Genomic DNA, 13,121 nt, shown 5'->3' with positions numbered 1-13,121 from the left:
TGGCTGCTTAATGAATGAAACAGTGATTGCATCTGACCTTGGATTCTGTGTTCTTAGTAAGTGGAAATTGTGACTTATTCATCTTTATAATGTCTATTATGTCAGACACTGTATCACATATCAGAAGTTATTCATAAAGTACATTGTAAAAGTAAGCCATTATAAGTAAATGAATTCAATAATGACATTTACCAATTTAATTCAATTAAATATTTGAGTGTCTACTGTGTACAAGAAAAAATTTAAGAAGCTTAGAGTTGATTGTGAGAAATTATACCAATTAACTACAGAGATGTAGGAGGATGGGCATCCTAACAGAAGCACAAAACCATTCTTCAAATGCTATGAGAAGAATCCTTTCATTTGTGAATACATTAGGATTCTTAGAAAGGAGACATTTTGATTCTGTCCCTTAAAGACTGAGAGACAAATAGAAAAACTTTCCAGAAACAGGCATTAAAATATTTATCAACAATAGAATACATAGACTGTTAAAAAGTGGCTTGTTGTAGAATATTATTTTAAGATGTGTTACATTTGTTTATGCTGTAGAACACTTGTTTAATGATGCAAAGATGTGTTGCATTCTTTTATGTTGCATTTGTTTAATTCTGTGAAGCTGTGTTACTTTGCCTGTTAAAATACCTGATTGGTCTAATAAAGAGCTGAAGGGCCAATAGCAAGGCAGGAGAAAGGATAGGAGGGGCTGGCAGGCAGAAAGAATAAAAAGGAGGAGCAAGAAGGAGAAGGAGCAAGAAAAGGGGGAGAGGAGGACTCCAGGGCCAGCCACCCAGCTACACAGCAAGTCATGGAGTAAGAAGTAAAGGAAGGCATACAGAAATAGAGAAAGATAAAAGCCCAGTGGCAAAAGGTAGATGGGTTTAACTCAGGCCCGGCATTTATAAGAAAGAATAAGCCTCGTGTGTGATATATTAGGGAGCTGGGTGGCAGGTCCCCCAAAAGAGCAAGGAGTAAAAGCAACCAACAATGGTGGCTTTGTGATTAACATATGCTCTTTAGTGTTAAATCAGATACCATTTTATCTGGTGATTATTATGCTTAAGTGACCCTTCTGTTTGCCTCTATCACACTTCCCACCCATGTATCTTTCCTGTTGTTTTTAAAATATGATGGTCAACTAGAAATTTCCAACCTAACATATAATCTCTACCAAAGGTATGCAAGTAGTATCATACTTGGTGAGAAATTTCTAGCTGCCTCACTAAGATTAGAAACAAGGCAAATATGCCTCTCCCTACATCCTTTTCCAATATTGTACTAGAAGTAAAATAGGTGATTAGAACAAAACAGAGTCAGAAACAGTTACTACTGATCTTGAAGGAGGAAGGGGCACTAGAACAGGAAATGGTTGCCTTTTCAGCAAAGGACACTAGAATAATAAGACTCCGCATGCAAAACAATGAATCTGGACACAGCTTTCACAATGCAGAGAAAAATGAAGTCAACATGAATCATAAGCCTGAATGTCACATGCAAAATACAAAAAATATAGAAAAATGTCTAAATGACACTAACAGCACAGTTTAGGAGAGAAAGAAGTTATAAGCTAGGTATTGTTGAAAATATATATGCTTTCTGTGTAAAAGACATTGTTAAGAGAAAGAAAACAAGACAGACCAGGAGAAAATACATGAAAAAGACATTATCTGATAAAAGACTATCATCAATGGGCAACACCTGTTGAACCCTTATAACTAAATGAGTAGACTAAAAAAGTGACCAAAAGACCTTAAGTGATACCTCTTTAGGATATCAGGGAAGATACACAGATGATAAATATACATTGGAAAAGATGCTCCATGCCATACCTTGTCAAAGAAATACAGACCAGGTACACACACACACACACACACACACACACACACACACACACACACCCCTATTAGAGTGGCCCAAACACTTCTGAACACTCATTTGACCTTATATGGACATGGATGTAGAGTATCATGAATACTCATTCACTGCAGGTAGGAGTAATAACTACTGTAACCACTTTGGAAGACAGTTTGGCAATTTCTTACATGTGACCCAGCAATCACACTCCTTTTGTTTACCAAGTAGAGTTGGAAGCTTATACCCATATAAAAACTTTCACATGGGTGTTTATGGTACCTTTATTCATAACTGACAAAACTTGGGGAAAAAACAGGATGTTCTTCCCTCGAGAGGTTGTAGGTTTTTTGTGTTGTTTTGTTTTTTACTCTTTTGGCTCTTTTGTCTGGCTGTGTAGCTGGGTGGCTGGCCCCTGATGTCCTCCTTTTGCTCCTCGATCCTTCTTTCTTCCCAAATTTCTCCTATTTATTCTCTCTGCCTGCCAGCCCTATCTATCCCTTCTCCTGCCTTGACATTGGCCATTAAGCTCTTTCTTAGACCAATCAGGTGTTTTTAGACAGGCAAAGTAACACAGCTTCACAGAGTCAAACAAATGCAACATAAAAGAGTGCAACACATCTTTGTATCACACATCTTAAACTAGTATGACAGGTGAATTGAGAAATAGGCTATGGTTCATCCCAATAATAGATACAAACTACCAAGCCATGAAAAGATATCAGGTAGCCATAAATGCATACGGTTAAACAAAAACAAGTCTGCAAAGTCACATACTGCCTGAAAGTAAATTATGGATTTCTAGAAGGAGGAAAACTATGAATTCAGAAAAATAGCATTAAGCATTAAGGGTTAGGGCAGAGGAACAGTGAATAAAGAAAGCACAGAGGATATTCTAGTTTAGTGAAATGTCTCTGGGTAAAGCAATAATGTTTTATTAAGTGTTGTTATGCATGTACTTATGCCCATAGAATGGACACAGGAACATGAGTAATAATGCAAAGTGTGGACCTTGGGTGATGATGCTTTCTAAATGTGGTTTCTTAATTGCAACACTATGTTATCCTTTTGAGGGATGTTGACAATGAGGAAAGCTATAAATAGAGGGATAAGGAAGTATGTGAATTCTACCTTCTATCCTTAGTTGTGTAGCTAAATCTGCTTTTAAAAATAAAGCATGTATATTAAATACTATACATACAATAAAATATTCTATATACAGTATCTAGTCAAGGAGAATTGTATCATATGTCAATCCCATAGTTGATGATTATGATGACACCAATGATAAGGGACACAGAGAAAAACCAACAAAAACAAAACAAAACAACAACAAAACCCTAAAGAAATGGCTGGTAATTAGAAAAGATTAAGAATTAAGCATGTACTTGTGTCTAAATCCCTTTTCTATCTGTATCATTTGAAGAGATATTCTTAATTCCTCTGCCATCAATCTACCAACATCTTTCCTTTCTCATCTTGACCATAACCACTGAATCTCAAGGAACTAAGAGATGGGAGATCTTACTCCTGGTAAATGATCGTAAGATGCCTGTAAAGGCATCACCATGTTTTCCTTTAATGATTATATTCAGACATCAAAGCCTGCCCTAGAAAAAATGCCTACATGCAGAAATATGTTGCTGGTATGTTGTTGAGAAGATGCCTGCAGGAAGACAGGAGATTTGAATAACCTTAAGGTGCTTCCAACTTCTAAATTCCGACCTCAAAGTCCCCATCTCTCATTTTATAGAAGCAATCTTTTTTTTTTTTTTTTTTTTTTTTTGTTGTTGTTGTTGTTGTTGTTTTTCGAGACAGGGTTTCTCTGTGTAGCTTTGCGCCTTTCCTGGGACTCACTTGGTAGCCCAGGCTGGCCTCGAACTCACAGAGATCCGCCTGCCTCTGCCTCCCGAGTGCTGGGATTAAAGGCGTGTGCCACCACTGCCCAGCCAGAAGCAATCTTAAGTGTAGGCTTGCTTCTTACCCTGATTTATGACTATGTTTTACCAGCTCAGCTACAGAGAAACTCATTAAAAGCAAAGGAAAGGGAACTGTTCTAGTTATACCTATTCTCCTAATTGAAATCCTTTTACATTGTCCAGTATTTTCATAAGTGGCCATTTGAAGCTTCTGCCACCCAATAACCCATGTCCCCATTCCCAATATTCCCGATTACCCATGTTTTAATCATTAATCTCTAACATGAAATTCAAAGTAGCTTTCCCTGACTGTTGTTGACTATGAATGGCAAAACAACAGAAATTGTTATAGATAGGAGACTAAGTAAGAGTTTGTAGGCCCCTCAGAAAGAGAAGCCAAGGAGTACTGACAACACTTTTTGGGTCTATGTGACATGCATGGAAGATACAGCTGTTAGACAAGGTTTTGTCTAGAATAAGAGTCATGTGTATGAGAGAGAGGCAGATTTGAAGAGGCGACGGCAGTGAGGGGCTGATGCAGATGTCCTACTGCCACCCAGGGCAAGTATCTGGCTCTGGGCTGCTGCCAGGGGCCATGACTTTGTCCATGACTCAGATGAAGGCAGAGAGGAGAGAGCCTTACAGAGTTGGCCCTGCCCCTCTCCAGCCGAAGCATTCAGGAGAGAGGGCCCTACACCTCACCTGGGCAGCACAGAGTTGACTCTGATGGTGTGAGAATGGGAAAGCAGGTCATGCCCCTCTCCTCTGCCATGCGATAGTGTGGGCAAGAGAAATATGTTCTCCCCTCGCCCCTTGACAACAGCAGCAGGTGGGGGGGGGGGGGCCTCACCCAATCCCTCACCAGCTGCAGCACTCAGGGGAACAGGCCGTCTGCCTTGCATGGGCAGCACAGGAGAGTTGACCCTGTAGACAGCGGTGTGGGTGAGCCAGCCCTGAGGGTGTGAGAGGGGCATAGCTGGCACCGCCTCCCTCATCTGCAATGTGTTGGTGGGGAAAGATGTCTTCCCTTCTTGCCCCTATAGCCTCCAGCTGGCAAAGGAGCCGATCCCTGTACCAGGTGCTTTCCCTGAACTAGGGAAAGCAGGTCCTGCACCTCATCTGGGTAACACAGCAGAGCTGACCCTGTTGACAAGGGCACAGGTGAGCCAACCCTGAGAACACAAGTGTGGGAGACCTAACCCACCCCTCAGCTGCCATATGGCAGTATGGGCGGAAGAGAGAGATGCCCCACCCCCTGCCCATCAACACCTGAGGCAGGTAGGAGAGCTAGCCCTGAGGTCGGAAGAGCAGGAGAGCTGTTCTTGCTCTCTATCAGCTGCAACATACAGGAGAGCAGGCCATGCACCTAGCCTGAGTAGCACAATAGAGCCAGCCAACCCTTTCGGCACAGGTGTGGGTGATCATGAAAGAGCTGTCCCCATTACTCCTCTGTCTCATGGCCACATGGGCTGGGGAAAGATACTCCCATGCCCCACCCGAGGCTGCCCATCAACACCTGAGGCAGGTGGGAAAGCTGGCTCTGAGATCTTAAGAGCAGGAGAACTGTTTCTGCCCCTCATCAGTTGCAGCACTCCGGAGAGCAGACCAGAACCTAATCTGAGGACATGAAATCGGGGGAAAGGGCCCAGCCCCTTGCTCATCAGTGCAAAGGGTGAATTAGCCAGGACAATCAATGCTGCAGAGTTCATCATGGTGTTGAAGACACGGGAGAGCTGATGGGCTGACCAACCCGCAAGTACCCAGGCCCAGAACTAGGGTTATGTGTTGGTACACCTCAACATCCACCCCATCTATGATCTCCTGGAGCACAGGGGTGGGGGTGGAGGTTGGTTGTGGACCCAGGGCTGCAGGATCTCCATGACACAGAGCAGCAACCGGACGTCCAGGAAGAGTCTGAACGAGAGCCCAGTGTTGATGGTGCAGCAAAGACCAATGGCCTCAAACCAGACAAATGATTCTTTGAGATGAATGCCTGCATGCAAAAATGTGTCGATAAAGGGATTTACTGTGTGACTCACTGTATCACACTGCAGCTTCCATGAGTAGATTCTCTCTTTCTTCTCCCCATTCACCCCCACCCCATCTTCTTCTCTTAAATTTTGTTTTGTTTTATTGGGGGGGGGAGATGGGTGAGATTGGAAGAAATGATGTGGAGACATGATGTGAAAGACATAAAGACTAAAAAAAATGAAAGTTAGAAAAATTTAAGGCAGTTAAAGAGACAGGAAATGCAAGCTGGGGTCATGTAGGCCCTATATATCTGTGAAAACACTACAACTGTGTTACATTTACATAGGAAATGGTAGGCAAACTCTGATGGAATGTTCTTAAAGTACAGCTGGTGGTACTTAGAGAAGAAAGATTTATGAAAAAAAGAACAAGAGAGGCAGGCTAAAATGAAGAAAGATATACCCTTGGAGAAATACTTTTAAAATACAGCTATATCAATATTAATTTAAAACAAAATTGAACTCTAGGTAAAAGGTATTAACTTGACAGATAAGCATCTCACCTTATAAGATATAATTATGTGTTGCATAGCAACAGAGAGCATCTTAGAAAGCTTCATTAGGTGGCTTTTGCCTAGGTATGAACAGCATAGAGCATACACATGCAAACCATGACAGCCATGACATCAGTACTGTGTCATTTTATGGGTCACTGGCATACATTCTCTCCATTAGGCCAACATATCATTGTGACTGTGTTCATATTACAGAGAGATAAATTATAGACATTTGTACCTAGTATATAACTTCTGAAAAAGTAAAGCAAGACAGAAGAGGTGATTAAAGTAGAAATTGGGACTGTAATTCATACTAAAAACTTCATATACGTACACACACACACTCATAAAAAGTAAAAGCTAAAATGGACTCAGAAGGAAACTCAAGGACAATTTTACTTGAGTTTGAGAAAAAGAAGTCTAATCCCAACAGGGTAGAGATGAAGGCGATCTCAGCAGTTTCTGGGAGTATATGGAAAAGGGAAGGGAGAGGCAGCTGTGATTTCGAGTTAATGGTCAAGAAAGCCAGTCAACCCAGCCCTTTACTTCCCTTCTCCCTGAGTAGCATTCCCTATCAAGAGAATGAACATTAATACCACCCCCGCCATGGCATATTATCAGTAAGCTATCATGTACCAGTCCAGAATTAATCTAAAATTATGAAGAAGTGTCAGGTTAACGTCTAAAACAAACTATTTAGTGAATTACCTTGGAACAAGAAGATATTCATTTGGGAGACAATAACTATTTAAATCCCTACTCCATACAGCTGGCCAAAATAAATTACAGGTGAAATCATAAGGTAAGAGGTAACAGACAGACAGATGAGCAAAACTATGAGAAACACGGGAAAGTATTTCTATAACTTAGAGTAGAAAAGTCCTGCTTGATCAAGATAAAAATGAAAAACCGTTTAGAGCAAAAGATGGCTATATCAAAATATAAATGTTTGTGAACAGCAGGATGCTATGTGTGACAAGAAAGGCAACAGCAAAAAAGATGCATAAAATACAAAGATAATCCACCAGAGTAGAGGCCAGCGGGATGGATATGGACACAGACATCAGGAGCTGCCACTGTTTCTGCTTTGTGGGTGTTTTCTATGCAAGTTAAAAGATCGGCTCTCCCAGAACCTCAGAAGTTTGGATCTGCTGCACTATCTGCTAGAAATAAAAGTCCCAAGGAAAGACTCCCCACATTGCCCTAAGTAGGAGGCTGTGCTGGATAGTTTTATTTTACCTTGACACATGCTAAAGTCATCTGAGAGGAGAAAAACCTCAATTAAGAAAATGCCTCCAATGAGCACAGGACCGGGTCCCGCTGCCTGGATGCCTCCTAAACAGATCAAGCCAATCAACTGTCTCACCCATTCAGAGGGCCTGATCCAGTTGCGGGCCCCTCAGCCACTGGTTCATAGTTCATGTGTTTCCATTCGTTTGGCTATTTGTCCCTGTGCTTTATCCAACCTTGGTCTCAACAATTCTCGTTCATATAAACCCTCCTCTTTCTCACTAATTAGACTCTCAGAGCTCCACCCGGGGCCTAGCTGTGGATCTCTGCATCCAGATCCCTCAGTCGTTGCATGGGGTTTCTAGCACGACAATTAGGGTGTTTGGCCATCCCATCACCAGAGTAGGTCAGTTCGAGCTGTCTCTGGACCATTGCCAGCAGTCTATTGTGGCTGTTTGAAACCTGGGGCTTATGCAGGGTCGCTTGACTTGGCCTGGGAGGAGGGGACTGGACCTGTCTGGACTGAGTCTACCAGGTTGATCTCAGTCCTCAGGGAGGCTTTGCCCTGGAGGAGGTGGGAATGGTGGGCTGGGGGGAAGGGGAGAGGGGCGGGAGGGGGGAGAACAAGGGAATCCGTGGCTGATATGTAGAATCAAATTGTATTGTAAAATAAAAAAAAAGATAAACTAAAAGGCATGCAGAATTTGCTGGAAATGAAAAATTTTCCATATTAAAGTTATGCTAATAACTATGTGGAAGAAATAAAGATTATATATCAAAAATTTAAAAAAAGAAAAAAAATGCCTCCAAAAGGTTGGGCTCTAGACAAGCCTGTAGGACATTTTCTTAATTAATGATTGATATAGGAGGGTACAGTCCATTTGGGGAGGGAGCTGTGCCTGGACTGGTGGTCCTGGGTTCTAGAAGAAAGCAGACTGAGCAAGTCATAAAGAGCAAGCCAGTAAGCAGCTCTCCTCCATGACCTCTGCAACAGCTTCTCCCTCCAGGTTCCTGCCCTTTCTGAGTTCCTGTCCTGACTTCCTTCAGTGATGAACAGTGTGATGTGGAAGTGTAAGCCAGATAAACTTTTTCCTTCGGAAGTTGCTTTGGTCATGGTGTTTTATCATAGCTGTAGTAACAGTAACTAAGACAGAGGCTGTGACTGTGGAAAGCTCAGGAGAGTCATGCAGTCTCCCTGTGCTCAGACATGCAGAATCTGTTGGAAGACTCTTGATGGGGCAGGACAAACAAGAGAAAATGTCTCAAACTTTTCAAGGCACATGTTGAGTAAGAGGCAGACGCCAGCCATACCCAGGTAAAGAGGCCCAAGAAATATCTCTGCTAATGAATAAAGGATGCTCCAGACTGGAAATGAAAATATGACAGGCCACATAAACATCTCAAGTCCAAGCTTGGCTTAAGGAGGATTCACACCCTCTCCCCCAACCATCCAAAGCCAGTGGAGCTGAAACCAGAAGTAACAGCAAATCCTTAGCAGAGGAGGCAAACAGTACAACTCCTCACGGGTAGAGCAAATGGGAAGATTATCAGAGATTACAATAATTATAAGAAATATACTGACATTCCCCTTTTCATGTATGTTTTCCTTAAAGAAGCCAATTCCTAACTTCCATGGGAAAGCCTAATGGATAATACCCACAAAACATAGTCCACAGTCTCTCTCTCTCTCTCTCTCTCTCTCTCTCTCTCTCTCTCTCTCTCTCTCTCTCTCTCTCTCCCCACTCCTTCCCTCTCCCCTCTCTTTCTGCATTTCTCCCACCCCCTTTCTCTTCCCCTCCTACCCTTTTTCCCTCCCTCCCCTCCCTCTCTCCCCTCTCCATCTCTCCACATTTCTCATTATCCCTGGCTTTCTTTCTCCCTCTCTCCAGCTTCAACAGTTGGGTGAACTTCCTGTAACCTCCAGACATACTTCCTGAATGTCTGCTATGATCAAGTCCCAGAAATGTTGGAATGTCTATGGGAGACATATAGGAAGTATTCTGTATTGGCAAGCTAGATGCTAATTTTCTATGTATTATTTTATTCTTTTTTAAATATCTATCAACTTGTTTGGGTTACTTTCACAATACACCTGGGACCACCTACTGACTAGTGAACTCAGTAGAATTCCCAATGTGCTTAAACCTTGTTCTGATATTTTGGACAGTGTTTCCTAGGTTTTTTTTGGATATGCAAAACATATCTGTGCCCCACTCCCTTGGGCTCTTTAGAGCCCTAGAGGAGGTTGTTCTAAGGGGTGACTAGCCACACTGGGCAGCCAGGAGATGAGAGCAGGGAGTAGAGCACTCTAGCAGACGTACGTGCTTAACATCACGACCATTTGGAAACTGTTAAAAGGGAAGTATGCATGTCAACTGAGTGAGGCGAGAATCATTGAACTCTGAACTTTTCTGATCGCTTCAAGGTTTGCTTCCCATCGTAATGTTTGAATTCCAATACGAAATCTTTTCCTGCATGTGGTACTAAGGCAGTGATAAACGGGAGATTTTGCAGTAAAAATTTCATAATGAGATGTTTATGTTTGTTTATTCCCTCACAGCCTTCTTCGGTTCCTATCTTTTAATCAAGTTGCCTGGTTCAGCAACTAAACGTAGTCAGTTACATTTGAAGTTCGGGTAGAAAATAAATAATCAAAATCCAAAGCACACAGTTTATAGCATTAGTGTGGCCAGTGAATTATTTGGGACAGACTTCAACAAAACAAACAATCAAATAAAAGTTGTAAATCTAAGAGTCAAATGTAGCTAAGACTCCTTCATTTTATCTGGTAAACCTGTCCTGAAGGAACAGTCTCTGCTCTGTCAAGATTTTCACATCCATAACATGCTGTGTGCACATGCCCATGCACATGCAGAACACACACACACACACACACACACACACACACACACACACACACACACACATCCCACGGCTCTAGTACATTAAACTCACTCTTGATGTTTAATGAATTCATTGATTAGTTAAAAATGAAAATAATCAGTGAAAAAAAAGACACAAAGACCCCAATAAGCAAAGAAGAGCTACCAAAGGAAGACAGTGTCATTTCTGCATCACTCCTGAACATACTGCTGGAAACAGTATTGAGTCCCTAGTACAACCTGATGAGTTTGAGCCTAGAGCCTAGAGCATTAGACCTTTCCATGTTAGTAGTGGCCACCCAGGCAGTGGGGCATGAAGGCATGCAGGCCTGGATCCATGACAACTGGACCACATTACCTACTGCTAATGGCTTTCTTCCTGGGAGTCGCCCTGTCCCACAGCTGCAGGTAAGGACTCTCAGAACAAGCTCCAGCTTCCCTCTCATTCCAGCAGAAAGGAAATGAGAGGAGAGCTCTACCATCTCCCCATGGGCTGGGATAACATGGATTATGAGACTTACTTTAGCAGATAAAGGAGGCTCAGCAGAGAAGCAGGTGTGGAGCTTGCTGTAGTTGCTCTGAAAATGGGGAGGTCTTGGTACTTTCTGTTTCCTGTCTTCACCATCACTAAGATGGAAAAATCCTGGTGACCAAAGTGACCTAGGTTTCTATCTGCTCCTATTTAAAAGCAGATCATTATGAAAGCCCAGAATGATCTGCTTGCCAAAAGTCATTGTCAAGTTCAAGATGAAAACCCACTATGATTCATTCCCTCTCCCTTCCTCTCTACAAGAAAAAAAAAATAGCAGAAAATACGACTGGAGTTATTAGTCACAAATCCTGGGCTGTGAGGAAGAGTGTGGGAAATGATACAATGGGTCTGTTGTCTTTTTATTTCTATGAAACTGCCTGTTCCTTCAATGCCCTTTGACACGCTGGCTGTGGCACCTGGTCTGAATGCAGTGCTGGACAGCACTTTCCTGAGGAAGGCAAGCAACTTGTCTTCATTTGGTTACCATGGTGATGGTACTGCCTGTTACCAATCCAGTGATTTGCATTGCAAACCATCGCTGGAAACAAGGACAGTGGGACGTGGTATTCAGGGCTGAGAGATTCAATACACAGATACATCAACTGGAAAGTTCCAACGGAGTTAAGTATAAACACACACATGGCTCCAGTTCTGGAAGAGTGACCAAACTAAGAGGCCATTCCAAGGCTCCTAGTGTCCATAGCACTTCAGGGTGTGTGATGCACTTAAGTAAGTTGAGGCGTTAACTGTCCAAAGGAAGAGATAAAGAAGTAAATCCAAAATAGTAATATGTTGCTTAGAGTGTGAGGACACTGCCCAATTGGAAGTCTGCATGAAGCAGCTTGGGAATTCCATTTTCTAATGTTTGTCCTGAAAAGGAACAGAAGTCAGACAGGATGTGGCAGGAAGGGGTAAGATCTAAAATCAGATTCTCTCCAGTTCCTAGGAGCCCAGGAAAAGGTTAGAAACAGCAAGCCTGGCAGTTGCTTTGAGAATTTTGGTTCAGTAGTCCCCAAACCATAGTGTGCACAGAAATTCCTAATTCTTTGTAGCCTGGAGTGGGATTAACAACATGAATTGGCCAGGTCTGTAGATCGGCTCTAGCTAGCCCCATGACATTTCAAAACCCTTGTTTCTAGCTGTGTGCCTCTTCTCCTGGAAGGGTTCTCACCTGTATCTTGACATTGTTCTTTTATGTCCACACCCTTGCCTCACAGGACACAGTTACATAATATCATGATTAAGCTGGTGAGCTGTGCTACTGGTCCCACTGACACCTGGGAAAACCCTTCTGCTGAGGTCATTGGGATGGTGATGAGGGCCGAGCAGTGGTTAGTGCTCAAGGCAGATCCTGAGCTGGGAGAAAAATTCACTTCCCTATCACCTTCATCAGATGAAATTCTTTACAAAAACAAATTAAATGATTTCTTTTTCACTGAGTGAGATCAAAAGAGCTTCAGAATAACCCCTGTTTCCATTTCAATGGAAAGTACAGCAACGAGATGACAGTTACTGCTATCATTTATTGATCACTTGTGCCAAGACCCACACTGGAAGCTTGTGTCATTATCTTATTTGATGGTGAAAGTTACTATTGCATAATTTTATAGATGAAGAAACTGAGGGTCCCATATGTTAAACAGTTTATCCCTAGTCACTGTGAGTTGTGGCCCAGCATACCTGACCCAAGTCTGTTCTAGTTTGCTTTCTGTTGATATGATAAACACTGACCAAAAGTAGCTTGGGAAGAAAGAGTTTATTGGCTTATACTTCTGTACCATAGCCCATCATTGAGGGACATCAGACAGGAACTCAAGACAAGAACCTGGAGGCAGGAACTGAAGCAGAAACCATGGAGGAATGCCGCCTACTGGCTCTCTCCATTTGACTTGCTCAGATTGTTTTCTTGTAGCACCCAGGACTTACCTGCCATGGGTTGGCACTGCTCACAGTGGGCTGGGCCCTTCTACATCAATCATTAATCAAGAAAAAGCCCCCTTTGATATTTCCACAGGCCAATCTGATGGGGGCAATCCCTCAGTTGAGGTTCCCTCATCCTAGGGACTCTATTTTGTGTCATGTTGATAAAAACTAACTACATAAGCATAGTCTATTAAACTCCCAAATGCATAGTCAGAATTCAAAAACTAGAGTGTGACAATAGCTGTAATACAGGAAAA

At 42.5% G+C, this 13,121-nt stretch overlaps 1 protein-coding gene across 1 annotated transcript in view; it reads right to left on the bottom strand.

Moving 5' to 3' along the window:
- Itprid1 (ITPR interacting domain containing 1) overlaps positions 1-11,350 on the bottom strand; it is a 119,289-nt gene extending 107,939 nt beyond the window's left edge. The window contains exon 1 of the mRNA XM_052720601.1: positions 10,931-11,350. The gene's annotated coding sequence lies outside the window, so the exon portion shown is untranslated. The remainder of the gene's footprint in view (positions 1-10,930) is intronic.
- Positions 11,351-13,121: the final 1,771 nt, after the last annotated feature.

Source organism: Peromyscus californicus, unplaced genomic scaffold (assembly GCF_007827085.1).
Source record: "Peromyscus californicus insignis strain IS unplaced genomic scaffold, ASM782708v3 Scaffold_6__1_contigs__length_162567912, whole genome shotgun sequence".
In the NCBI taxonomy this organism is placed as follows: domain Eukaryota; kingdom Metazoa; phylum Chordata; class Mammalia; order Rodentia; family Cricetidae; genus Peromyscus; species Peromyscus californicus.
Note: the sequence above shows the minus strand (reverse complement) of the source record. Positions and strands in the feature narration are given on the sequence as shown.